The following is a 27,346-nucleotide window of genomic DNA, read 5'->3' as shown; positions in this document are numbered from 1 at the left end:
GTGTGTCATGGGGCTTTTATTTCTTATGTGAGGCTTGTAAATAAAATGAGATGGCCCCCAGGCTCTGTTGTGTATTCCAGATTCAATTAGTCCTAATTCAAGGGTGATGAATAATAAGGGCTTTGCAGAAACCATATTTGACTATTACAAGAACATTTCTAACAAAGTTGCAAACCTAAGAAAGAGAATTGTGTATAATCATTGTGAAGTCTACTTATGATTTTACCAAAGGGAGCTGTGAGGTCTGGACAAGCCTGACTTACTTTGTGTTTTAGGTGGGAGCTAGGGCATAGAGAGGGTTTTGCATGAACAATGCGGTTCTACAGTTGTGAAATTACTAAAGTAGCCATGCAAATTGACATCCATGGCAGCCAGAGGAATCAGCCAATGCACAGCCCACAGAGGCTGGACTCAGAAACAGGGAAGATGGGTAGAAATGTACATTTTCATTGAAGTGAAAGAGGGAAAAATTAAACTATTTTATATAATATGTAATAAATATTAATAGATGTACAATTATGAGCACGTGATGAGAAAAGTGTAACTACACTGAATAGATAGAAAGATAGTACAATCCTGGCATCTTCTGGAAGTGGAGTTGGACTCACCCCGGCCGTCTGCCCCAGACTCTGCACCCGTGTCTCTCTTCTGTAATGAAGCTCTTACTCTCCAGCTTTAGAGTTTCTGAGCAGTCTAAAGTTACTTCTCTTTGAGACTGTTGAAAAGATTTCTGTCACTCTTTTGAAGACAAAATTTCAGTTCTTTTTCTCATTAACAAGCAAATGTCAACAGCCAAGCCTACCGTGCTACTGAACATTCACTGCGCTCTGGGCAGGCAGTTTAGCTAATGATCTAATTTGGTTTTCATCCTAGGCGTAGGATGAAGATATTATTATGGCAGTTTCAGCTGAACACTCCAGGTTTAATTGAATAACGTAATATCCGTGGTGCTGAATCTGAATGACTGCGGCCGGAGGGAGCAGGTCGGGGAGATTGTCGGGGATGATTGAGTTTACTGATTTGGTTTTAGCAAGCAGGAAAATGAGCTTCAGAGACAGAAAATTATTTGACTACGTCTTTCTGGAGAGTTTTGGAGCTGGCAGAGGAGTACAGGGACTTCTGAATTCCAGGCCATCGTCCTCTGTCCTGAGATCAGTGATGACAGGTCCCTGCGCTGATCCTGATGGGCCTGGCTAGCAGGCTCCTGGGACCTGGACCAAGAAGTGGAGCGAGGCCCTGCAGGGCTGTGCCGATTCTGGCTGGACGCAGGAGCCCATGTGGACACAGACCTGCAGGACCTCGGTCAGGAGCCTGACGGTGTCTCTCTAAGTAGTAAGTGAGGCAACTAGCTGCAGACTGAAAAACTGGACATTTGTAAGTGTACCTTAAAAACATACCAGAGCCGAAGCAAGTGGGGAGTTGACGGCAGCACCTTCCTTTCCAGCGCCGACCTCACCTCTTGCCTCTGAGGAGGCAGCATCACCTTTGCCATCATAAATTTCAAAAGCCCAAACAGGAGGTGCAGGTGCTTGACCAGGACACGGCACCCTCAAACACTTCTCCCGCTGCAGCCTCCCAAGGACACGGCTCCCCCTACGGGCCTCCCTTCACAGGGTGGAGACTCTGCTCCCCTGTCCTTTCACTGGGCCTGGGCATCCGTGCTGGCCACGTCCCTCTGCAGCCCTCTGATGACGGAGCTGAGTGAAAAAGTGACACTTGCTTCTGCTGTTCTGCCCTCACGGGCCACAGGTGAGCTGAGCAGAGGCAGAGTGAAGGGCGGAGGTCAAAGCAGAGAAGAGTCTCGTGCAAGTGAGGAAATCTGTAGGACCTGCTAGCATTTCCTGTCTCACTGGCTCAGCCCGTGTGGCCTCACTAACACTCCTCCAGTTTACTGTGTTCAGCCCTTTTGCTGAATCTTCTTTACAGAGTTTTCATTTGTCTAGTTGGTTGGTTGTCCTATTTGAAACCAGTAGATTTATAAGAGGGAATGTTAGTTTATTAGCAAACAGGTTGTGTTATATGATTTTTTTTAGTGAAATAGAAACGGTGTGAACATCACAAAATCTGCAATTTACAGTGCATTTCACAGGGACAAATTCTAATCGAGGAGGTGGGACACACTCACCTGAAGCAGCCCCTTGTGCTAAGTAGAAGCAGAACGGCCCCTTCAGTGGAGGAAGACCAGCAGGTCCCGGGCAGCAGACGAACCACTCTGCTGTGAAAGACAGGAGACAGGAATTCGGGGTCACAGGAAGCCAGAGGAGACAGAAGCAGGCTGGAGACAGCGGGAGGTGCTTCAGCTGGGCGGTTGCGGTTTCTATTTTTTCCAGGTAAGTACAAATAACTTCAGCACCGAGCTAAGAGTCCACTTAACTCACGCCCATTTTTTGCCTTTTAGGAAATACACGTGTGCATAACCATCATACCCTCGTAGACACTCAAATGAGTGCCACTACAGTAGGTCGGTCATGCTGACTTTCTGAATTTGATGGCATTTCGCCTTTAAAAAATGAATGAACACACTGTCTTCTGTTTCTTTTCACCATGTTACCATGAGCTCACAGGCAAAATATAACTATAATTCATAGTTACTGAAATTAACTCTCGTTGACTCACTGGATCTATTCAGGACTGTGCATGTGTGTGTGCTTATAAATCCACACCATCACGTGAATTTACCCTGCGTGTTTTTGCAGATATTATTACAAGCCTCACATTAAAGAGTAGTAGCTTAGGACTTCTAAGAGCACGAAAGTCTTTCGCCCTCACTGGGCAGAGGTTCAGGACTTCTCGGGGGTGAGAGGATAACTGGCTCCCCCGTAGGACTTTGTTTCTTCTTATTAGTGGCAGGCACTGCCGGGTCTAACTCTGCACACCTCAGTCTGCAGTGACTGTGTGAGGAGTACGCCACCGCTGGCTTGTTCTGTTAGCACTAAAACATGTGACATCTGACCACCAACATGTCCCCACAGCCAGCAAACTGATGTGCCACGGTGTGTGCAGTTCTGCCCTCCTCTGTTTTGAGACAACGTCAGATAACTTCACCACAGGCCAGGTCTCAGGCTTCCACACTCTGCCCTGCCACACCACATCCCTAGTTCAGATGCCAACCCCAAGAAGTAGACTGTCACCTTACTTCTAACCAATGGGTTATGAATCAGGGCTCTGCCAACCCTTCCTTAGGTTCAATTAATTCACTCAGTAGCTCGCAGAACTCTGGGGAATATGTTTACTAGTGTTTTCTAGAGGCTGTTGCCATGGCTGTGGACAAGCAGGCAGCTGAAGACAGGGCCAGAGCCAGGCGTGGGCTCTCTGGGTGTGGCACCCTCCAGGCCCCTCCACAGGTTTCACTATCTGGAAGTTCTCTGCACTCAGAGCTTTGGGGATTTGACTGATGTAGTGTGCATCACTTGAGCATGATTGATTAAATCATCAGACTTTGGGGATCCCTTCAAACTGCAGCCCTTTACCCTCCCCAAAGACTGGGGCAGTGCTGAGGGCTTAGAGTCTCACAGTGCCTCGGTTTTACGGGCACAAGCCTCCATCCTGCAGTTACCTGGGCTCAGCGTCATCTCATTAACGTGTAAGAGACATTCTGATCACTGGCCACGAGGAGGTCTGTGTGGGATACAGGAAAGAGGAACAAATATGTGTGTCTTACTAAAAGACTGAGCGTCTCAGTTTGCAGTGTGAGTACAGCAGAAAGAAAACCACGTGAACAGCAGTGAAAATATCCCAGAGCCTGTTTCCTAAGGAAGCTATCCAAGCTTTAAGCTCTGTCTAAACTATGATACACTGGATGTAGAAAATGGATACATCCTGTGAAATTATCACAATACCTCCAACCCTAACCTGTAAGAACAAGACGAGGTAAAGGAGTTGCTTTCATCTTGCATTGGCAACGCTCTGCAGTCGGCTTAGCTGTGCTATGATATTTAAAAAGTTCAAATCCCTCTGTGAATATCCAGTCGTGACCTTTCTTTTTATGGAAGATGTATTCTGCTTCCAGATTTGCTTGATCTGAAGCAGCTCCTAATGCAAATGAGTACATGGCTTATAAAATGTCTCTAATAAACTCCATGCCACGTGGTGTCAGAATAGGATGTCACCTAAGAAATCACATTTTTGTTGCAACAAAATCATCAAAGAAAAATCTAGATAAAATAACTAATTTATTTAGCATTAGGTATTTGAGAAAAATGTGTCTTTGTGAATCTGAGATGGTTTATTGCAATTTAAACCATTACCTATAGAGTCACTTTGTTTTCAGATTGGGGAGATGATTTTTAAAGTTCATTTCCATTTTTGTGCCAATAGGTGTGAGGACAGAATGCAGATGTCATAATTGTAATATGTAAGTGCTGTGTGGAAGTCCAGAGAACTAAGCTTTAGCTTGATCCTCATCTTTTGCTATACACAAAACTTTGAGCACATTAGCTTTTCTGAGCTGTTATGTCTTACTTGCACCCTGGAGGTACTGGCTTGTCCTGTGAGATAATATTCTTGGAAATGATCGAAGTTTGATGTGCACGTATATGAATTTTCCAGAATAAATCTAAGTGTTTTGTACAACTAATATATACTAATATAAAATTAAATAAATATCCTTGGAATTTTAGAAGTACTAGAGCCATATGAAATGAAATTATTTTAAAATTAAGCTAAATTATTTTTGGCTAAAGGAAAAACCAGTTATCAATTGGCTGTTTATGTCAAAATATCCCCTCATAAATGAAAACTTTATGAATGAACCCATTCATATACATGGACAATGCCATTCATCACTGATTTAAAGACTAACGACAGTGAATGATAATTATTTGAAATACATATTTAGTTGACCCGGAGGGCACTTATTGGGTTTCAGCCTAACCCCAATCTCCTAAAGGAGTGGATGGTGAAGGCTTAAATAAAGGAGATAGGTGGTGAGATTTTATGGTTCCAGGAGGATCAAAACCCTCTAACAGAATTCAAGTATTCAAAACCCTCTAACAGAATTCACGATTCCCTGGGGGTTGAGACAAAAAACTTCTCTGGATGGCCCATATTAACCTGGTTTTCAAACAAAGGACAAAGATACTAAGGTAAGTGGGGGAACTGAGCAAGATCTTGGGAGTCAGTTCAAAGACTTCTCCAAGTAGAGAACTGTCTGCTCGCTAAGGTTCGTAGCTCTGTTGCTCGGGGAGAGGGGGTGCCTGCAGCCTGCCCTTGGCTTTGTCAGCTGAGCACAATGCCAGCGTCCTCTTTACAGACACAGCCAGAGGGCTCTGTGTTCAGTGACTTAACCCCATACAGCCCAGTCTCCAACGGTCCCTGACTGTTGTACTTTGGATACTGGACGTCTCCCAAAGCCTGTGTGCTGAAGACTTGGCCCCCAGGCTGGGGCTCCTGGATGGTGGTGGAATGCTTGGCGGGGGCGAGGTGCTGCTGGAAGGTCCAGAGGTCATCATGGTCATGCCCTGGAAAGGAACCTTTCTGTCCCGTTCTTCTTTCCTTGCTCTGTGGGTTGCAATCACTCACTGTGTGCCCTGCCATGATGTGCTGCCCCTGCCAGAGACCCAGAGCAATGAGTCCAATCAGGGATGGACTGGACCTCCGAAACTGTAAGCCAAAACAAAACTTTTCTTTTTACAAGCTACTTATCTCAGGCTTCATTCCTGGGGTGGGAAGCAGGTCATGTGGCACCAAGCAGTGACACAAACTCCAGTCGTTTCCTCTTCCATGACGAGTGCTCTGCTAGTGGCTCCCACACACTGCGTCTGTCTCTCACTGAATCTCTCCAAGCGCCTGACTGCTGGGAAGCAGGAACCTGAGTGTCACTGGCAGTGGAGTCAGAGTTTATACCAGCCCAGGACTGTCCTCTGAATGTGCCAAGCACATAACAAGTGTGGCAGCTTAGTGAGGAAAACCTGGAATCTAGGACAGACCCACCACCAGACTACCGTCCAGAGGGTGGTGGCTGTCCACTTCTTTACTGGCTGCAGTGGGCTGTGGAAAAGAGTAGCTTTCCTTCGTCTCAGTAAGAAAACATGTAGTCGCATCATTGCTGGGACAAGGACTCAAAACTTGCAACTTTCAGGAGGGCAAGTTTCTTCTGGCTGCTGTTTATCACCTTTCTGGCCATGGTTGGTGGCTCAGTTGTGTAAACCTCATGGTGGACGGGCCTAGGCAGAGGACCTCTGCTCCCGTGGACCACCAGGAGGCTGAGAGGAGCGGGAGGAGTCACGGAAGGAGGTGCACCTGATTGGCAGCCTGCTCCCCAGACCCTGCCTCTGATCCTTCTCTAAAAGTGTCCCCCCTCAAAGGACTTCTAGATAAAATCCTTAACACCTTTACTTAAGCTCTGCTTAAAAATTATCCAATATTTGTTGCCCCTGCCTGCAGTTTTAGTTTTAGTGAAACTAATCCTGTGTTTTCAAAGGTAAAGATTCTTTCTGTGACAACTCACTATTCTGAGTGCCTGCTTAAACTGTTCTTAGCATCATCCATTGCTGGCAATGATAGACGTGAGCTGCTCATGGAAGATAACTTGTGATCCATAGAGTACAGTGGCATCGTACCCGTGACAGTTCCAGCATTGTTATAACTGGAGAGGTCTTGGGTGCACATCCTTCTGGAAGGGTGGGAGAAGGGTGGCTTGCTTATGGCAGCACATTCAGTCCTGGAAGTTTTCAGAGGTGTGCAGCTCTTTTAACAAAGCACATATTTCTTCCCACAGGCCCTGACCGTCTTTTCCTTAACCGATTATTCCATCACAGCAGCAGCTGTTCTGTTGATTAGAACAAAGAATACATTGGCTCCAACCCTCATCTTCCGTTGGTTATGAATTGAGGACACTAAACTGTCACCTCTGGCACCAGACAAGCACTGTTGGCTCCTAGAAGCTCATGAAAGTCACCTCTGTCGGCTTCTTATGATCATAACGAGGATTTCACAGTCCCTCTTAGCTGATGCCACTCTGTACACCTGCTCGCTCCGGGTTAAAGCTCTCGGCTCTGTTCCTGAAGAGCTTGTTTCTGCGAGCACACAAAGCCTAGGAAGGCCAGAATGTGACATGCACAAAACATTGCCAGACTCTCATGTATGACAAAATCCTATGTAAGCTGGGTGTGGTGGCTCAGGTCTGTAGCTCCAGTTAGTGGGGAGGCTGAGGCAGGGGGATCACAAGTTTGAGGTTAGCCTGAGCTGCTTAGTGACACTGTCTCAAAATAAAATATGTTTTTAAAGGGTGGGTATACAGCCCAGCATTGGCTCAGTCCTTAGTACTAGAGGACAAAACTTGGCACTTGCTATAATATGTTATGTCTTTCCACAACCGTTCTACCACAGGCAGAGTAGGAATGATGCACAGGGACACGATCTCTGTTATGTTCTTAAGAAATTAATCATTCAAATATAGAATAAGAAATTAAGATGCATGTAATTTCATTTTACTTTCTTATCTACACATCAGAATCACAGTCCTGGCTGCCCATAGGACTTTTTCAAACTGCCATGAGGCCATGGTTCTCGCAGTGTGATTGTCCAGGCAGGTGCCTAATGTGAGGTGCAGCATGGGAAACTTGCAGTTAACAGTGATCAGCTCATACACATATGAAGAGTGTCCCACAGGGAGAAGAAAGTAAAAGAAACAATTTTAATTATGAGGGTCCTGATCTTTCTGCAAAGTAATTTATTATTGAATATACCATTTTCCATTTTAGAAAGTGGAATTATTATAATTTGTCCTTTGTTCCTATTATTGCCACTCTGTTTTTGAGAGATTCATTAGAATCTCTCATCAGTTCTATTTATCTTTTCATGAATAAGGTAGTGAGATTTAAAATGTATGAGTATATTAAAGTATTTTTGTTTTATTCTCTTTCATGTTTGAATATGGACATATCTTCTATGATTCATCTATTCATGTATCTATGAATCACCTGTCTGTATGTATACATAGTATTATATTTCTATATGTGAAACAGTACATTATATAAATATATTCATTTCAACATATAAAAATGAAAAAACAAAGATTTCTTGCAAACAGAAACATTTGAGACGAATATCCAAAGAAGAAAATTTTTTTATCACAGATATAAGTTAGTAGTTAGAAATTCATTTGGTGCCGATATTGTTATGCCAAGTCTTAGGAGTTGTAGAAAAACTGGGAAACACTTTGGACTGTCCCCAAGGAAACGGCCATGTCAGATGGAAAATGTACATATTATCCAGGTCCTGGTCTTTATGCTCATAGATCATTCATTTTAAGTACAATTCTTCCATTTTACAAATTTTTTGAAATTTATTGAAGAATTTGGATATGAGCACTTGATAAGGATATTAGTGTTTAATTCTGATAATATTAGAACTAGAGGGCCAGTAGAGGCACACATTTAAACTCCATCTGTGTCACACACACACACACACACACACACACACACACACACACACACGCACACACGCACCCTTGCCTCGGGCAGCCAGAGCACACGCTCTGGGGAGCTGCGCCCCTCTCCACCCCTACAGCCCATGCTCAGGAGGCCCTAATGCACCCACTGTGCCAGCATTGTGTGCATGCTAGGTTTTCACGCTGGAGCACACCCAGGAGAAATAAGACATTTCTTCTTGCCAGCAGAGGTACACACAATTTATCAAAGCACCAGGTAAGAAGCATATTTTACAATAATCTACAAAGTCCTGTGTGAAAGCACAGGACATGCTGGTGGACTCGGTATGGTGAGACCAGACTACAGAGACACATTATGACCTGGCTTTGACGTATCTACTAATTTTCTATTTTTCTTTTTGTCTCTGTATCTGTCACTTTTCTTTGTCACACACCTGGTAAATATTTGTAACTCTTTTAAAATCCCTCATCATAAGTTCGTGCTTTATGTTGTATACCTGTCTTACTGATGGCATTATCTATAATCCTAACAATGAATTTTACCAAAATATTGCATCTGAATTACCTCATAAGCACACATTGAGCTAATATGCCCCTAAAGATCATAATAAGATCGTGTAATGTTTTAGGAATTAATGAAAAATAAATGTTTATAAATTGTAATTGCTGGGGAGAATTGTAAGTTATCTATGTAAGATAGATTTTTGTTAATGTGGAATTACGTAAAATGACTTCGGATTTACTTAGTTAACAAGCTGTGAAATGGGTCTGTAAGAAAAGATATGCATTCAATTATCATATTAATGATATGTTTTCTCTTTGCTCATCATTCTGCAAGTCATACCATTGACAGTGATGACCCACATCGGTAACATTAATGGCAATGTTAACTATTCAGCGAATTCCATTCCTGATAAAATGGAGGCTGGTTTGGCAGTAAACAGTAGCTACAATACCAAAACATCACCTGGTGATATTTCAGTTGATGAATCAGTACAGACTTCAGACTTGATGAGAAGGGAGACCAACACTTACTGAACAACTCTCTCCACAACTTCATTTAACCTTCCCTGAAGTTAATGTGGTAATCATTTTCCATGATGCATGATGTGTGTGTGCACAGATATACATGATAGGTGTACAAGTTGCCAATTTTGTTTATGAATAAACAAATGAAAGCCTAAAGTAATTTTCTCAAGATTATCTTTTTTTTTTTTTTTTTTTTTTTTTTGTCCTAGAAATCAAATTCAGGACCTTGAGCTTGCCAGGCAGGCGCTGTGTCACTGAGCTATATCCTTGGCCCAAGATCGCATTATTGTTATTATTTTTATTTATTTATTTATTTTTTGGTACCAAGGATTGAATTTATGACTGTGCACTTACCAGGCAGGCACGTATACCACTAAACTAAATCCTTGGCTCCAAGATTGCATTATTAATGAGAGATTCAGTATTAGTTGTGATTTCAAATCACATGCATGAGGCAACGTCCAAAAAAGGAAAAGGTTGCATCTGCATAGCCAAAAATAATCATGCAATGTGACCAAATTCCAAAAGAAGACAAGTGTATTTTCATAGGGAGTGGAAGAAAGAACTCACTGAGAATAGTAACTTATCAGATATATTTAGTTGTTTAAAATATTTTGCTTTATTATTTGTTTAGTCATCTATCTATCTATCTATCTACCTATCTATAATTTCATTTTCTCCTCAAAATGAGCCTGAAGCAATTTTTCCTAAGGCCAAGAAACTTGGGAAGTCTTGCTTTTCTTACGTGATGGCCAGATGATAAGGGGATTTTTAGGGTGCTGGGGTCTGCCTGCCTTTGGTGGGAATCCGAGAGTTACTTGCTTACATGATGCTACTTTCCTAAAGGAGAAGGGAAGTGATCCAACTAAACTTCTTGAATTCACACAGAGAATGAAGGGTAATACATTTTGGGGTGAATGGAAATGTGGATAATGGTAAGACAATGTCAAGGGAGCTGACTCAAGGGTGAGACAATCAAAATAATTACGCGGGAAAGCCCACAAAACAAATCCAGTGTAAGCTCAGCAGGAATGACTGCTGTCAGGACACCTAATCAATATCTTTAACATATTAAATCCAGTAACGGCTTTCTCACGCCCCTGAAGCCAGTTCATGTCCTCACCCAGACACGAGCGATCCTTAGGGAGAGCAGCACCAGGCTCTCACATCCGCATTTGGGAGCAGCTGCAGACCGGACTCCCAAAAGGCCCTGCTGCTTTGCCCAATGTGCTCTTCCCTGAATTTCTTTGCTTATAGAAAACCCATTCACCTGCGAGTTCTGTGTCAGATCCTTGTGTGACATGCAGAGCTGTTGTTACGGCTTGAGTCTAGATGTCCCTCTAAGGCCTCATGCGGTCACAGGGGGTGCTTTCTCAGAGGTGGCTGGATCGAGAGTGTGTGTTTCTGGGAACAGGGCGTGTGAAGACTAAACCAGTTCCCTGGCTTGACATAGTTCTGGCTAAGCTTCAGGGTGTGAGGACTACACCCAGCCCAGAGTGGGCAGCCTATGTACAGTACAAGGGACGGAAAGAGAGAGTGTTCTCTTGCCTGTCTGCTTGTGGTGAACTGACTTGCCTCTGCAGGGGCCCTCCGCCATGCCACCCTGCCTGGGAGCCAGCTGGTTATGGACTGAAACCTCCACAAACTGTGAGCTAAATAAACCCTTCCTCCTCTGACTTTGGATGATGAGTATTCTGTCTCAGCAATGAGAAAAGTAACTAAGTCAATCATTATTACTGATTTCAATAAAAATTTGAGTTCTGCCTATTTTTGTACTGCTAGTGACAAAGCCTTACCCTTTGGGTTATCTAGTCTTACAATCTACTGCTCTTTGGTTGGAAAACAACATGTTTTCTGTATGAAAAAAAAAAAGAAAGAAAGAGCAAAAAGGGAGAGAAAGATGAGAGCCCTGAAGCCAGGTGCCGAGGACCTTCTCAGCCTGCGCTCCCTGCAGCCACTGAGGTCTGCGCCCCTTCTGACCCATACAAACAGAAGCACATGAGCCTCTTACCGTGCAAGGCAGCTACCTTCATGTCCTTCCACAAACACTACGCTAAAAAGGCATGATCGGACCTCTTTCGTGTCCAGTAGTGACAAGGACCTGGTGGAAAATACCGAAGCATTTAATATTGATTGATTTAAACAAGAAATGTAAACAACCTCAGCTGCAGACATCTACTAACAAAGGTGAAGGAATCAAATTGCATTGGCCCTTAGGTGTGGAGCAGAAATAACAACCCCGCTCTGCGCACTGCACCCTGGGTTCTGCAGGGAATGGCTATGCGTGGAGATGTTTTAGGGGAAATCTCCAGCTAGGAATCCTGCAGGTGAAGGGTTGGAGCAGCCTTCCTTGAAGAGACGCTGGGCTGACTTCCATGGTCTAAACATGATTCTGAGAAACTGAAGGGAAATAAATAGCTTGTATGTTGAACAAGAGCGACTGGAATACCAGTTCAGGTCCGGAAGGCACCACAGTGGTTTCCTGGAGCAGTGCAGGGACTGACTCCTGTCCTGAGTTGCATCTTCATCTTCGGGTGTTTGTGACCAACTCATGAACTCGTGTCCCAGCTCTGTCCTGTTTTCCCTTCCCAGCGCCTTGGCTCTAGAGGATCCCAGAGGCTGTGGCTCCCGAGACCCAAGTCCTCTAGACCAGTCATCGCCATCTGCGTTGTCACATTGGACTCCATGTCAGTGGCCTGCAGCTTAGTTTGAGATTTATTTAGTTCTGGAGAAACTGACAGATGAGCAGCAGGGAAGGGACGGGTTCTCACACCCCGGGGCAGCGGTCACCAGGAGGCAGCGCTGGCTCTGAGCAGGGCATTGCTGTGCTTCCCCTTGAGAGACTGCTGCGGTGTTTCCTTCAGGAGATTAGGATGGCTGGCATCCGGACTGCCAGTAATGTGGGTGATATAATATTACGCGGAGGAAACTACTTTTACGTCCTTAGGAGAGCTACGTGTAAGATAGCTGTCAGGGAAACCTTCGGCCGCCGTGATCGCCACACTAATAGTTTATCTTTTTGTCTTCCAGTAAAGTTTAAAGTAATTGCATAAGCACCAGCATTAACACTGTTCCTCCCACAGAGCGATAGATGTGCACACTTAAACTATCTCGGGGACTGTCACATTCTCTGAATTATCTTCAAGTCCAGCGTAGCTTTGACCTAAGACGGATGGTGAGGAGCTTTTATCAAGCCATTCACTGCTAAATGCCCTTCCTTGGGCCAATAAAAACTTTAAAAATGAAGTTCTTTTTGTCTGTCTTGAAACATACAAACTGTTTATTTACATGCACTGCAGATGCTGGTTGGTGGGGAATCTAACCTTAGCATTGGTGTCTCACACATTGTCTTTAGCAAAATTTTAAGATACAGTATCTGTTTGTTAGACTTCATGGGCTCCAGATTCATGTTCCGCCACTGCAAAGTTGCAGAACTGAACATGGTTTTCCCCTAAGAAATAATGGAAAACCAAATAATTGGTTCTGAGGCCCCACATTACACTTATAAATGCATTTTTCCAGAATTTTAGCCAACTTCGCAATGATTTCTTTCTTTGATTCTGCCATGGCTCCTAGCTTTCCTGCTGGTGTCACTGACTTTCTTTGGAGCCATGGTTGATATTTTACACAAAGTAGACAAAACAAGCACAGCTTGAAGGTGCTGACCTGAGCGCCGATGCCGTGGGGCGAGGAGGCTTGGACCTCAGTGTCACCCCCACCCGTGTCCAGTGTGGCATGTGAGGCGGCACCCGCGTGGCCCGTGCTGGTTTTCTCAGCATGGGCGTCTGGTTTGAACATCAAGCGAAGTTACAGATACCGAGCAGATTTTTTTTAAACTTTGCAGTCAGGGTAGGGCAGGCTCAGGTCAGGCTCGGAGCTGTCCTCAAAGAGGCCGCTGTGTGTTGGGAGCCACACCAGCGCTAGTTCACCATGCGCGGCGGTCATGCGGCCTGTAGGAAAAGGCAAAGCCTGAGCTAAATTACCCCTCCCATCGAGTGAGCCAAGTTGGCGCCTGCTTCCTGCCCCCTGATTGCCCTGGCGACTTAAACAGCCCGCGCAATAGATTGGTCTACCTAGCAACCAATGACGATGACCAATCAGCTTGCATTGCTTGCTGTTGCCCTATTGGATGATGAGTCCATATATATATATATATATATATATATATATATATGATCCTCCCTGCGAAAGGAGATAGAGGAAGTCCACCGGTGAGAAAGGACTGGTGGCAGAGCAGAGGCCTCGCGCGGCCCACACGGAGACAAATAAAGACAAGGTTGCACACCGTCAGAATCTGTCGTGTGTTCTTCCTGCCGGCCGGGAGCGACACCGACATCTGGTGGCCCGTACGGGGAACTGATCACTCCCCTCGGTGGTGTGCAACGCTCCAGCGTGGTGCTGCCGGACAGGTGAACAGGGGATAAACCTGGGCTCTGGGTGGCACGCACCTACAGGGCTTTTAGACTCCCCTCAGGCTCACGCGTAGGTGACGGGTTCTTTAAGTCACACGCGGTGAGTAACAGCCCTCGGAGGTTGAGGATGGGTAATTTACCGAGCACGGAGGCACGGCCCTTGGTAAAGGCCCTTAGAAAGCTTTTAAAATCTAGGGACCTCAGGGTAGGTCAAAAAACACTGGAACTATTCATAGCGGAGGTAGATAGGGTAGCTCCCTGGTTTTTACCCACAGGGCATTTAAACCTGCCGTCATGGGAGAAGTTAGGCGGGGACCTCGCCTCGGCGGAATTGGGAGGCGATATTTCGCCGGCTATTCGCCCCCTGTGGGAAATGATACATGCGTGTCTTGAAGGGGAGGGGAAGGGGTTCCCGTCGGCAGTTAGAGACGCGGAAATCATGGACGCACGCAAGGCTTTTGAGCAGGCAAAATCGGAATGCTCTCGGGAGGGGTCTATCCAGGGGGAGAAGATCCAGGAAAAGATAGAGAACACCCAAGCTCTGGAGTCCTCCGACTCAGATAGCGAGGAGGAACTAGAAGGTGGGGCAGGAAGCCGAGAGGCCCAAAACCCCTATGCCGAGTTGCGCCGCGAATTGTGTGCGTGCGCCGCCCGAAAAAAGCAAAGAGAGGAGAAAGGACCCCCGAGCGCCCCCTGGCGGGGAGGAGATAGAGAGCCATCCGCTCCGCCCTGGAGTTCATTTCCAGAAGCGGTTCCCCACCGAGAGGCCGCTACAGGGGACCCCCCCTTCTCTCAGCCGGCACAGGAAGTGACACCCCGTTCCACTCTGTCGTGACCACCATCCTATGACGTCGCGCCGCGGGGCGGATGGTATTTTCATGGGCGGCTATGGAGGGGTGAACGATGGTCCGGAGGGGATCCACCGATGCAAGGAATAGATTACGGTCCTTATGGAGTATATCCTGTGCAAATGGCCCCAGGCCAAGGGCGCAATGTTTGGGAACCGTTTGAAATAAAACAGATTAGAGAATTAAAAAGCGCTGTCAGGACCTTCGGGCCCACAGCTCCTTATACCATAGCTATGCTAGAAAACTTGTCTTCTGGGCCGCTCACCCCAGCGGACTGGACCCAGTTGGCAAAAGCATGTCTACCCTCAGGCAGCTACTTAGACTGGCGAGCATGGTACGCAGAGTTCTCTGCCGAGCAGGCTGAGAGAAACGCCGGTCGAGGAAACAGGGGCTGGGGATTTAGCTTAGCGGCATAAGCGCCTGCCTTGTAAGCAGGCAATCGCGAGTTCGATCCCTGGTACCGATAAAAAAAAAATAAATAAAATAAAATAAAATAAAATAAAATAAAATAAAATAAAAAACAAAAAGAGGGAGTAAGCCAAGGTCTGCCTCCAAAGGCGCGGTTATCTATGGCATTATTCACATACAATTTTTTAAACTTAAACAGTGAAAATTGCTCCCCAGCTATGGCACATTGTACCCCATCCCCAAAAAATAAAGGATGGGTTAGATGGAAAGATGTCCTGACGGGACAATGGATGGGCCCGGATCCGGTGGTTAGCTGGAACCGAGGCGCGGTTTGTGTCTTTCCGCAGGGACTGGGACGAGAACCACTGTGGGTCCCAGAGAGGTTGACGCGTGCGACAAGTCCCTCGACTGAAGATCAGGCCTGTTCCACCAGAGGCCAACCGCAGACCCAACAACAAGATGAGCCCTAAAAGAACTGCAGGACAATCCCTTTTTGGGGTCCTGGAACGGCTTGCTCCCCTATGTGCTACCCTTGTTAGGCCCTCTATGCTCCTTGTTCTTGCTCCTGCTTATAGGACCATTCTTGCTCCGATGGGTTACATCATTTATTAATGGGCGCCTTGCGGCGGCCCGACGTCAAGTACGCCTGGTTGCCCATGCGGCCCTGGCAGCAGCCCGTGATGGGCACAATGACCCCCAGGCCTACGCATGGCTCGCTCGACTGGCTTACGACCGGGTCTAGATGTGGCGGGTCTTCCGCACTCCTTCCCTATTGACACCACACAGCAGGGTAGGTGAGTCAATGACGGGTAAGAGCGTGCCTCCCCAGCATGACTCGACCTAAGCCAGGCCCTACCCCATACTGCACGAAAGCCGCTGGATTACTAGAATCTGCCCAGATCTAGATGTCTCTCCGAGGGGATCGCACGGAGGGGCATGAGTGCATGCATGCCTATGTGCATCCAGGTTCCGTCCAGTTCACTCCTGGCCCTGGAAAAAGGACGAGGGTCTCAAGGCCTTGGCGGACCCAGGGACGGCCAACCAGGGTCCAAGCCAAGGGCCTACGGTGGGCCTCAACACAGGGCATAAGCCTCTGCACTCAATCCAGGGCAGGCTGTGATGTGTACATTCATTCAAAATAAATAAAATAGGGGGAGATGTTGGGAGCCACACCAGCGCTAGTTCACCATGCGCGGCGGTCATGCGGCCTGTAGGAAAAGGCAAAGCCTGAGCTAAATTACCCCTCCCATCGAGTGAGCCAAGTTGGCGCCTGCTTCCTGCCCCCTGATTGCCCTGGCGACTTAAACAGCCCGCGCAATAGATTGGTCTACCTAGCAACCAATGACGATGACCAATCAGCTTGCATTGCTTGCTGTTGCCCTATTGGATGATGAGTCCATATATATATATATATATATATGTGATCCTCCCTGCGAAAGGAGATAGAGGAAGTCCACCGGTGAGAAAGGACTGGTGGCAGAGCAGAGGCCTCGCGCGGCCCACACGGAGACAAATAAAGACAAGGTTGCACACCGTCAGAATCTGTCGTGTGTTCTTCCTGCCTGCCGGGAGCGACACCGACAGCTGTGGGCCTCTGGAGCAGGTCTCTCAGGACCAGTGGTGAACCCAAGAGGCACGGAAGGAACCAACTGCTTTGTGCCACGTGGAGTTTCATCACGTTTGTGAGATCCTGAGGACACATTTATCGAGGAAAGATGGAGATTTGTCTTATCCTCTCTTGTCTCTTACAATTTTTATGTGCGTAAAACGGTTTTAAATAGTCTCAAATATGTAATTAATACTCTGCCTTTCTGATAAAGAATTATTAAGGAGACAGCTGTAGTTAATTTTACAGGGACCTCGGGGTGCCGGTGTCTCATGCCCCTGTGCACAGTGTGTCTGCTGCATGTCCTGTGTGGTGACAGCTCTGTCACTGCTCTCTAACCAGTTCCGAACTCTGAAAAGATGGTTAATAGCTCGTTGCTGATGGCTGTCTGTGCCCTAGAATCGGCACAAGTGGGGGTTAGGAGCTTTTTTCTTTTTTTCAGGGCTGGAACTTTCTTAAAACCGTATATAATATATCTTGAACTTTTTTCTCCCCTTCCTCTTCCTTTCTCCCCTCCCTTTAGCCCCTCTTCCTTTCCTTATTTACAAAGTCTTTGTTTCCATTTTTCCCTCTTTTCTCATTTTTTCTTTTCCTTTCCTCCCCCACCACAGTACCTCTTTCCTTTTGAATAATGTCTTCCTATTTCACAATATCTGTTATACATTTTGATTCTTTCTTACACTTTTGGTTTCTCACACTAGAGAAACAATGTGATATTTACATGTGTGTCCGATTGATTTCACTAAGAACGGCCTCAAGGTGCATCCATTTAGCTAGAAATGTCTCAAGCTTATTCTTCTTTATGGCTGAGTAGTACTCCATTATAGAAAAAAGCCACATATTCTTTTTATCTGTTGATCAGCTGGTGGGTATTTGGGTTGTTTCCAGACTTAGCTATTACAAACTGTACTGCTGTAGATGTGGTGTTGCATTCAAAACTGCAGTGTGATATGTTCAATTCTATCAGGAAGATGCTCAGAAGAGGAATAGCTGGGTCCAAAGAAAACCTATGGTTTTAGGTTTTTGAGGAATCTCCACATCAATTTCCACAGTGGTTGCACCAGTCTACACTCCCACCAACAGTGGAGAAGGGTTCCTTTTTCCCCACAGCCCCTCCAGCATTTGTGATTGCTTGATTTCTTCACAATAGCCATTCTTTCTGGAGTGAGATGGAGTTTCAGTGTTGTTTTAATTTGCATCTCTTGAATGCAGTGATGTTGAATGTTTTTTCATATATTTCATTTGCCATTTGTACTTCCTCACCTGAAAAATGTCTATTCATTTCAGATGCCCATTTTTAGATTGGACCTTTAAATTTAGGGGGGTCTGAGTTTTTGAGTTCTTTATACGTTCTAGATATTGGTTCTTTGAGGAACAACTGGCAACTGTGGGTGTCCCTTCACCCTGGTGGTGGCTTCATCTGCGTACCTCAGGGTTCTCACATGTATGCAGGATGAGAAGGCAGAGGATGGGTCAGGTGCTGCGGGGTTCCAGGCCTCGCACTGGGGGAGCCGCATGCAGGCCCATTCACCTTTCAAGCCTCTGTGGCCCTGGTCCTATATGGGGAGCCTCTTACCACTAGGTGACAAAGAGGGAAGGCTGACACAGAGGGAGGCCAGGGATGCAGCCTGGAAGTTCTGGGCACCGCTTTCCATCGGCCTTGACTACCGCCCATGATACACTGATGGAAAGAAGCCTGCTCAGGCACACGGCCACGTGCGTGTGGCTGAAAGTGTGATGCAGTGCACTCTCTCCAGCACAGAGCTCAGCATCAGAGCTTCTCATACTGCAGCCCCCGGGTAGATACGAGGGCGCCTCCAGGGCCAGGCGGGGAGCCCTCCCTGCCCACTGCTGTGCTCAGACTCCATTATTTCCAACAGGAAGGTTTTCCTTCTCTTAGACGAGTAGATTTCCAATGGGAAGGTTTTCCCTCTCTTAGATGAGCAGGTGCCCTCCAGACTCTGCCACTTTTTTGCTGTCCAAACGATAAACCTTCAGGTACTTTATTCAAAGTGGGTCAGGGGTGAGAGTGTCATCACAGGGCAGACTGCTGTCCAGTGCTGACCAGGATGCGTGGCTCCCCTGAGGAAGCCGGGCAGCCTTGATTCCCTTGATGGTGAGCTGTGCCCTGCCAGACCCGCAGCCTGGTGCAGGTCACCTTGGTGATGCCCGTGTGACCCTGTGAGCCTTGCTGACCCCTCCTCAGAGCTGGCAGCTGAAGCCCAGGCAGCACAACACCCAGCAGCCTTGCTTATGAAAGGCAGAATGTGGGCGAGGGAGCCAGTTACCGAGAGGTAGAGAATCAGTCATCTGAACACTGACTGAAGGTTTGCGGCAAGCCAGAAATGGGCTTGGTGACAGCGAGTCCAACAGGACCAAACCTGTCTTTGTTCCCTGACAATTTAGGATTTATGGATGATAGGGCTAAAAATGAACTGTATATTGCAACATGACATTGGGGTTACTTAGCCCAGGGAATCCAGGAGGAGGCAGCTTGCTGTTTTCAAACACAGCAGAGTGGCCATGGGCAGAGCCTTGCTCTCCCAGGTGCCAAGGGCAAGCACAGATCTGTGATTAAGGACGAAGGTTCGCTCTGGTACTACAGCACAGCGTTGGGCCCTCTCCAACTCTCAAGCCGCCCAGCTCCGACCTTCATCCTGGAAACAGGGGCTGCTATTTGTGTGGACTTGGGGATCACAGGGGTCCATGGTCTTGACGAGGCAGCTGATCCGTGTCTGTCCTACAGCTCTGAGGCCTGGACTTTCAGAACTGTAGCACCTGAGTGGGAACCAGCTCAAGCCGAGAGTTAATTTCTCACCTATGATTTCTATATGGGCTCATTTACCTTAATATCTGCCCTTCGAAGGCAGCACTTTGGTGAAGGAATGTGAAACCATCTCCAGAAACGTTTTCTTCTTAAATCTGCCTGCATAGCCTCTCTTACCTTGCTTCTCTTGCTTTTTTCAACAATCTGTCTACATTTCCATTTGGGTCTCTGGCTGTTCTCATCAGTGTTTCTTTGTGGCTATAAGATTACCACCAACCCCTTCACTGAGTAAAAGACTGAATGTATTTTTATTGTAAAACTGTATTCTCCAAACCTCAATGACTTTGCAAAATGAGTTTCATCGGAAGTGAGGCTTTGAGTTGTTAGTACATATGAATGCTTACTTTTGTTGTTGCTGCTTAGAATTTTACTGATTACACTTTGGACTGCATAATTGTGTAATTAATCTTGAGAATGTCAGAATGCATATATTTAAAAGTAATTTTCTTAGGGAAATAATATGTACCTCGTTGTTTTTCACTGTAATTGGTATTCATGGTCCCTTGGTTTATGGGTATAAACCTTGCCAGAGATGGCCAATAGCAGTGCCATATATTAATAAAATGGATTAACTTTTCAAACACTGCTTCCATTCAATTTCTCATTAAACTAAGCATTGTAAATTCTACTGTCAACAACTATAAATAACATGATTATGCAACATTTGGGTTATTCAAAGTTCTCCCAGCTAGGAAAGTTATCTTTCATACACACAAATCCACTCCAGAAGAGAATGTTGAGACCCAGTCCTCCGATCTGACCAGAACCAGGTGCAGTCCAGTCATTGAGCATATCTACAAGAGTAGAATCTTGTGGTCACTCAGCTGAGAGTTGATCCAAGGAGACAGAGCTGAACTTGGTTTGCTCCTGGAAAAGCACTTATTCAAAGAGCATCAGCATTCATCTAACACTGATATGAGCACATGAGTGGAAGGATGGATCAGAATGGCCGAAGGATGGATCAGAATGGCCGAGGGAGCAAAGACGAGCCCCAAGCCCTGACCGCGGAAGGTGCAATGGAGATGTGTGCTGGAAGGGCATTTCACGTCGCCCACGCTCACGGTCACACACACAGGGCCCACTGCCTACAGAAGGGGGGACGGCCCCACCCTGCGTTCACTTTCCATGTCTCCACGGCTCCCTCCAGTTCTTGCAAACTGACAGCTTCTCAACCTTGCTTGTTCGTGGCATTTTCCCTTCTGGAGAGGGCCACTCGGGTATTTTATAGATTTTCTCTCAACTCTGCTTGCCAAGTTTACGCACGATTTCATTTTTAAGAAGAGTGTCACAGTGGTGAAGAATTCTGCCCTTCATCTATCAAGAGGTGCTGTGTATGGGTGTGGCGACCTTAGTGGTGCTGATGGGGTTTTCAGTGACGTAACTCTACGGTCACCAGCTGTCCTTCTGTGCTGTAGTCACTAGGCGCAAGTCACTAAATCCTGACTGCACCCCAGAAAGCCTCTCATTGCGATTTTATTTTAGGTTTTAGTGCACATTAATACTGTGACGAGAGGGCTGCTTTGGAAGCTGGCACACGTGTTTGACGCATCTTAATCACTTCCAGGGTTGCTGCCCCATCCCTTTCGCTCCCCCTTCCAGCTGGTCCCCTTCCCCATGCCCGGTAGTTTACCTCCTGGTTTCATGTCCATTTATTTATCTGTTTTCATATACAAGATGAAATATATACTGCTTAACTTTCTGAGCTGAGCTGTTTCCATCCAACATAACATTTTTTTAGTTCTATCCATTTTCTTCCAAATGCCATGATTTCATTCTGCATGGTTGAGTAATATTTCTCTATCTATCTATCATCTATCTATCTATCTACCATATATATGGTAATGTTCCATTATATCACATTTTTCGTATCCATTCATCTGTTTACTGGCATCCAGGTTCTTTCTCCAGCTTAGCTGTTGTGAACTGTGCTGCTGGAAACCTGGGTATGCCTGTATATGCACCGTATGAATTCTTTATTTCTCTCAGGGCTGTGCCCAAAAGTGACATAGCTGGGTCAAGTGGGATTTCTATCTCTAGTCTCCTGAGGAATCTGCATACCTAGTTCCATATGGTTTTCACTAGTTTGTGTTTCCTCCAAACTGTGGTGGCATTTTCTACCTTCCAACATTCATCAGAGAATCTCAATGTAGTTGTATTTATATGATAGCTATAAAGAGGTCAAACAAATTTTCATACAATTTTTGGCCAGTTGAACCTCTTCTTTGGGGTGGTATTTATTCAGTTATTCTGTCTGTTTATTGGATTTTTTATTTTATGGAGTGTAATTTTTATTTTTTTAAAAAAAATTTAATCTTTTTAAAAGAAGCAACAATGATAACTACATTGCACACTGGCACCCCCAGGTCATTCACCCAGAGCACAAAACATTGTATTCAACTGTCTGAGCAATATCAGCACAAATCTTTCTCTTCAGTGAAAAAAATTGGATTGGGTCTTTAAATTTGGGAGGACCGATTTTTTTTTTTTTTTGAGTTCTTTATATGTACTCCATAGTAATCCTTGTCTGAGGAATAGCTGGAAAACATTTTCTCCCCTGTTGTGGGTTGTCTCTTCACTGGGTTGGTGGTTTCTCTTGCTTGAAAAAGCTTTTCAGTAGGGTGAAATCCTAGTTGTTGATTCCTTCTGATAGATCCTGTGCAATCGGAGTTTTGTCTACACCAGTGTCTTCAAGAATTTTACCTACGCTATCTTCCAGCAGATTTAATGTTTCTGTTTTACTGTTAAGATCATTGATCCATTCTGATTTTAGCTTAGTATGTGGTGAAAAATACGGGTTCAGTTTTAATCTTCAGCAAGTGTAGAGCCAGTTTTTCTAGCACCATTAAAGAGGCTCTCTTTCTTCCAATGATTGTGTTTGGCACCTTTGTCAAAGATAAGGTAGCTTAGTGTGTCTGAAGTTGTTTCTGCATCTTCTACTCTGTTCCATTCATCTGTGGGCCTTTTTTGTGTGTGTGTCATACCACACTATTTTTTTTTTTTATCACAGTAGCTTTAGAGTATAATTTCAAGTCAGGGATTGTAATGCTCCCTGTCTTGTCTTTGTGACCCAGGATTGCCTTTACTATTCTAGGACTCTTATGATTTCAAATGAAGTTTAGGATTGTTTTCTCTAACTGTGTGAGATATGCTATTGGAACTTTGATTGGGATTGCACTGAATCTGTGTAACAGTTTTGGAAGTATGGCCATTTTTCCTCTATTGGTTCTTCCTACCCAAGAGCATGGATATCTCTTCATTTTATAATATCCTCTTTAATCTCTTATTTTCAGAGTGCTGTAGTTTTCAATGTAGAGGTCTTGTACATCCTTCGTTAGGTTGATTTCTAGGTATTTCCTTTTCGTGGATGCTATTGTAAAAGCTACTGTTTCACTGATTTCTCGCTCAGTGAGTTGGCTATTCATAGACGGAAGATTATTGATTTTTGAGTGTTGACTATGTAATCAGCTACAATACTGAATTTACTTATTGAATCTAGTAGTCTTTTGGAGGAGTTTTTGGGGTCTTCTAAGTATAGTATAATGTCTCCTGCAAATAACAATAGTTTCACTTCTTCCTTTCCTATCTTTATTATTTTTATTTCTTTCTCTTGTCTAATTGCTTTAGCTAAAATTTGCAGGGCCAATTTGAATAAGAGTGAAGACAGTGGACATCCTTGTCTTGTTCCTGATTTTAGAGAAAAAGTTTTCAGTTTTTGTCCATTTAGTATGATGTTGGCTATTGGTTTGTCATAGGTGGCTTTTATCAGATTGAAATAAAGACCATCTATTCCAATTTTCTGTAGAGTTTTTATCAGGAATGGGTACTGGGTTTTTCAAAAGCTTTTTATGCATGTACTGAGATGATCATATGATATTTTCCTTGGCTCTGTTAATATGGTGTGTTATATTTATGGATTTATGTTTGTCGAACCATCTGTGCATACCTGAGATGAATTACACTTGTTCATGGTATGACATATTCTTGATGATTTGCTTAAGTATTTTTGTCAGTAATTTATTGAGGATTTTTGCATCAAAGTTCATTAGGGAAATTGGCCTATAATTCTTTTCCTTTGTTGGGTCCTTCTCTGGTTTTGGTATCAGAGTAATGCTTAATTCTAGGAATGAATTTTGGAGTTTTGCTTCCCTTTCAATTTCCTTAAAGAGTTTGCGAAATAGTTGTATTAGGTCTTCTCTAATTTTACTATAGAACTCAGCGGTGAATCTGTCAGGGCCTGGGCTTTCTTTGCTGTTAGATTTTTAATTACATCTTCAATTTCATTTATGGTTATTGGGTTACTTAGGATTTTTGTATCTTCTTGATTTAGCTTTAGCAATTCATACATATCTAGGAATCTGTCCGTTTAGTCTTTATTTTTCATCTTATTAGAATACAAGTTTTAAAAGTAAGTTTAGATAATTTTCTGGCTTTCTGAAGGGTCTGTTGTGATTTTATCTCTTATTTTCCTAATTGCATGGATTTGAGTCTTTTCTTTCCTTTCCTGTGTAAGGTTGTACCGGTAAGTATTGTTTTATATGCTTTGACTTTCAGTTTTGTTTTATATGCTTTGACTTTCAGTGTATGGATTTTTTAAAAACTTAAATGTGTTTCTTGTATGCAGCATATTGTTGGATCTTGCTTCTTGATCCATTTTGCCACTCTGTGTCTTTTAATTGGTGAAGGGAGACCATTAACATTGATGGCTATAATTGATACATATTTACTTGCCATGTTATTTTCCCATTGTTGGCTCCTCCCTTTCTTCTTCTCTCCCTGTTGTTTTCCTTCCCTGGTGGATCCCTTCTATTGGGGTTCATGTAGCTGTAGTCCTTATTATATCTTTCTAGAATGTCCTGTAAAACATTTTGGAGGGCTGGTTTGGTGGTCATAAATTTCATCAGATGTCCTTTGTCATCAAAATATCTTATTTCTCCAGCAATTCTGAAAGATAGCTTTGTGGGATGCATCAGTCTAGGTTGAAAGTTGTTTTCCTTTAAACTTGAAATACTTTACTCCAGGCTCTCCTTGCACTGAGACTTTGTGCTGAGAAGTCAGGTATAATACTGATGGGCTTTCCCGTATAGGTGACTTGTTTCTTTTCTCTAATGGCTTTTAGAATTCTATTCCTGTGTTCAATTTTTAGAATCTTGACTATGATATGCCTGGCTGTAGACTTTTTTTTTTTTGATCATTGCTAATTGTAGTTCCATATGCCTTGTTTATGTGTATGTCAAATTCTTTTTCTGTACCAGGAAAGTTATCTTTCCTATGCTGAGTTTCCATAATTTTCTTAAGCTCATCTGTTTCTTTGGTCTGTGTCTGCTCTAACATTGCTAAGCATGGTGTGTATTTTGGAAATCTCTGTAGCTATCTGAGAGATTACTTCTGATTTCATTTTTTCCAGAGCCTCATTCAATTGCTTTGTTGTTACCACTTCAGAGAGACCTGGTGGGGGTTTTCAGACTGTCCCACCTCATTGCCCTCTATATTTGCCTTTGGTGAAATGGACATTTTGTATTGCATTTTGCTTGAATATCTTTTCATTTTATTTTATCTCATTTTAAAATTTAATTCCTTGGGTGATGCTTGTAAGTTGCCTATGGTAGGCTGCTTTATTGGTATTTGGGAAACTTTCATGATTATTACTTCGCTGAAGTATCTCCCAAGTATAGCTGTTTTTTTTTGGTTTTTCAGCCTGTTGAAAGTGCTTACCTATTCAGGTTTTTGGAGATGAGAAGTTGTTGCTTGTTTGGCTTAGAACCTGGTTATTTGTCATTGTCACCAAATTTCCATGACCCTTAGTTAATCTCAGTCAGGAAATACCAGAAGCAACAGCTGTTAAGAATAATTATGTCAGTTTTGGCTATAGTGGTATCAATAGCGTGAAACAGATCCTAGAAAACAACAAACTGATGTAATCCTTAATTTGCAACTTTTAATCATATAAACTAGATTTGTGATTATATAACAAAATTAAAACAAACCAGATAATTATACGCAATATACAGATCTGCAATGTGTCAATTTTGCCTTCAAGGATTCAAATTTAAAATGGATTAAGGAGAAAACAGAGAAATGGAAGAAGAGAAACAGATTAGAAGTAAGATTGGAGGACAAAAGGGATTCACATCAACTTTGGGAAACTGGTGCAGAAAACTGAAAAAGGGGGATGGGAGGGAGAAAAGAAAGAACAGAACAGAACCACATCCGCAAAGCGGTTAGGAACCACTTTCACACTTACAAAAATGATGAAGGATAAAGAGAGAAAAAAAAGGAAAAACAAATGGTTCACTTCCAGGATTCTCGCTGCTTTAATGAGTAGACAGCCTGTGGATACAGTCTCGAACTGTGCTGATCTAGCTCAGCAGGCCAGTGGTAGCGTTTTCATGGAGTGGTGGGTAATCTCAGCAGGTCTGCCCACCCCCAGACTTGCTGGGCTCGCTGAGTCCATGCAATTTCCGTGGGTCAGAGCCCAGCTGGGAGCTGCTAGATAAACTGGCAGCAGTTCTGGGTTTGCACTCAACTGGTCCACTTCCAAAATGGCTCCCTGCTAATCACTGTCTCCCTGCAGGAGGATGGAGTCCTCTCACTGCAGGCCAGTGCTGTCCTCCACCTCAGGCACTCCCCGCCACTGTCCGTTTCTCTGCAGAGGTCTCCCGAGTCACCAGCTGTCACCGTCACCGTGACTGTGCATCCCCAGGTTCCAACGGCTCCTCTTGCACGGTGAGCCCCATCTCACGGCAAAGGCACCGCCAGCCCCTGCCTTCTTCCTCCCTCTCTGTGGGCTGCAGGTCACACTTCAGATTCTTCCAGGGTCCAGCGGGCCCACTTGCCTCCTTCTTGTCTTCCTCATGATGCTCAATTCCCCTGTCAGGGACCCTGTTTTCCCTGCTGCTTACTGTTCTGCCATCTTCAAGGAATTCCTGGGGTATAATTTTTAAAAAATTCTTTATATATTCTAGGGCCTGGGGATTTAGCTCAGCGGCATAAGCACCTGCCTTGCAAGCAGGCAGTCGTGAGTTCGATCCCTGGTACTGATAAAAAGGAAAAAGACAAAAAAAAAATTCTTTATATATTCTAAATATAACACTTTATCAGAAAAGTAGCTAGAAATGATTTTCTCCCACTTGGTGTGCTGTCTCTTCACCCTGCTAATTATTTCCTTTGCTGTGCAGAAGGTTTTCAAGTTGATTCATCTTCATTTCTTAGTTTTTATTTTTCTAATCTTTATTTTGAACAGAATAAAACCAAATGAAATAAAACAGAATAGAGTCAATCAAAACAAAACAATGAATGTGGTATAGGATTTCAAAAAAAAAGACTAAAGGAAATCAATAATGGCTACCATAACACCTCTTGTTGTTCAAAACGACTGCCCATATCACCAGGTATAATAAAATCAAACAAAAAGAACAGAATAAAACCAATCAAAACAATACAACTAAAGAAGTACAAGACTGAAAAACAGTTTAATAGGAAAACAACAGTGGCTACCATAATGCCTCTTGTCATCTTCAAAGTAGCTGTCTATACCATCAGACATAATAAAATCAAACAAAACAAATAGAATAAAATCAATCAAAACAAAAAAATGAAAGCAATACAGGGCTTCAAAACAAGATAATAGACAATCAATAATGGCTACCATTTAATATATTTTATTATCTTTGACATAGCTGTCCATGCCATCAAACATAATAAAATCAAACAAAATTAAACAGAATAAAACCAGACTAAATCAAACAATGAAAAAAATACAAGATTTCAAAACACCGTAATAGATTAACAATTGCTACTGCCTTCCCGTTTGAGACATTTCCCCCT

This window comes from Cavia porcellus, unplaced genomic scaffold (assembly GCF_034190915.1).
Source record: "Cavia porcellus strain 051 isolate PalLab524CR breed Dunkin Hartley unplaced genomic scaffold, mCavPor4.1 scaffold_1, whole genome shotgun sequence".
In the NCBI taxonomy this organism is placed as follows: domain Eukaryota; kingdom Metazoa; phylum Chordata; class Mammalia; order Rodentia; family Caviidae; genus Cavia; species Cavia porcellus.
Note: the sequence above shows the minus strand (reverse complement) of the source record.